The 1,910-nt window shown below is 41.0% G+C and overlaps 1 long non-coding RNA gene across 1 annotated transcript; it reads left to right on the top strand.

Annotated features, from left to right (window-relative positions):
- Positions 1 to 850: 850 nt before the first annotated feature.
- On the top strand, positions 851 to 1,843 carry LOC106944219 (uncharacterized). Its single transcript, XR_001424157.1, has 2 exons — positions 851 to 1,094; positions 1,694 to 1,843. It is a non-coding gene; the product is annotated as an uncharacterized LOC106944219 (long non-coding RNA).
- Positions 1,844 to 1,910: the final 67 nt, after the last annotated feature.

The raw sequence follows: 1,910 nt of genomic DNA, 5'->3' as shown, positions 1-1,910 counted from the left end.
TTGCTGCGCGTTTGCGCAGTGTGAAGGAAAGAGGAGACCAGCTGCACAGGCAACAAGAGCCAATGATCGCCGATCACCGATCATGCACTTTTTCACGAAAATCGGCCCGATTATGATCGGTGACCGATCGATCGGCACACCTCTAGCAGGAGAACAGAGCTGCGCCAAAAGCTACAAATACTGAATAGAAGAAGAAGAGCTGCCATCGATACAGTTGCAGCCAGGCATGATTTAATGTTACACAATACAGTTTTAGGAAGTTACTCAAAGTCTAACTGGTATTATTGTGATTGTAAGGTGTAAAGTTTACCTTCGACCAAATGCCCCCCAAAGAAATCCCAGCGACCCCCTTTTGTAAAAATTTCCGCCAGCTTCCCGTCTTGTCCCCTTTCCTTTGCCCAGCACCACCTGTTTTTAATTCCTTTCTCAAGTAAACGTGTTTCTTTACCGGGTGAGACAAACTCCATCTTCTTTCATATCGCATTTGATTTAACCGAACGCATGCACTTATTTCTACAAAACGTTTTACAGTCATTGGTCAAGAACACGGGAGCTAGAATTCTGATTGGAGACATCTTTGTCTATTATCTACAGTTTAGTTGAGGCGGGCCGTTTGGTCCAATGCTCGCTTTGCTTGGAAGTCTGGCCCCCAGACGGAGCTCTTTACGCCTAAGTTTCAAACGTCTGACTAAATAAATCTTCCTTATTTTAATTGTAAGTAGTTCTTTAAATGTCCTGTGAGATGATATACTTACCCATGTATCCATAATAGCCGGAACTCTCAATATCCAGCAAGTTATTTTCGCAATTTACCGTCTATTAAACGAGTGCCCCCCGGAATAATTGCACTGGCCGTTTCTCAATATGCGTTCTTGTCTGTACTTGTGTTCTCGCGTCCTCGTGAAACGTCATCGACAGCGGCCCAAGTACTGTTCCAATTCAAAGTACACATCCAGGCAAGAACGCTCAAAGTACCCGGATGTGTTCTTGCTCCGCCCATTTTATCAAGGATGCATCAATGCATCCTTCTGCGGACTTGAGGCAGCAAGATATCCCACAATGCAATGCGCCACCAGCAGCGGTAAATAGCGAAGGTCAGTACAGAAATGTATTGCATTTTTACCACCATTAATTGCCACGAAAACTCATTTAAATTTGTTTTTAGGCGAGAAAGTAGACCTTATAGCTTCATCTATCCACTCAGTTCATCCAGAATATTCATACTTTAATATTTGCTCCGGAGTTTTTCGGAGTAGCATAGCTCTGCTAACAGACCGGAGGAGCTGCCAGTTTAACGGGGGGTTGGAACGTGTTTTCCCTGCTAACCGCAGCCTGATTTCAGCAAGTCACTGTCGTTTTCCGCTGCTTGTTATCTGTTCGTAGCGGCTGAAAGTGAGTAGCTGCAAGTAGCAGAATAGGAAATATATTTTCTCTTAGCTTATTTTTTAAAAATATTTATTTAGTTACTATTGGTATTTTATAAATTGTTGATACAGACTTTCAAAACCAATTACTTTCATTCGCTAATTAACTGTTTTTGGGCATTTAAATTCGTAGTAAGAAAAATATTTTAATACAATGTCCCTTCATGATCAGAGAATCATACTTTAATTTGTAAATTAAAAATAACATTTCCCTAGGATTATCATTTCATGTATGAGAGTGAACTCTTATTTTTCATTGTTTTATGCAGGCAGCTCTTCAGGTGAGCAGACTGCAGCTCCAGGTTTACTTCCAGCTTCCCAAAAACTCCTGGAGATTCTCTTCATCCCCGTGTCCTGCCAATGTTCTCTTCACTGTCTCCTCATCTTAGAAAAAACACCATTAAATTATGGTAATATTTGCTTTTGACAGTCTCAGTATGAATTTCCTGGAGTTATTGACTGATTATCTGCTTGTTTTTGTTTATT

This window comes from Poecilia latipinna, unplaced genomic scaffold, assembly GCF_001443285.1.
Source record: "Poecilia latipinna isolate Pla-1442-1.1 unplaced genomic scaffold, P_latipinna-1.0 Scaffold7411, whole genome shotgun sequence".
Classification (NCBI taxonomy): Eukaryota; Metazoa; Chordata; class Actinopteri; order Cyprinodontiformes; family Poeciliidae; genus Poecilia; species Poecilia latipinna.
The sequence above is the reverse complement of the archived record's forward strand: the minus strand, read 5'-3'. Positions and strand labels throughout refer to the sequence as shown.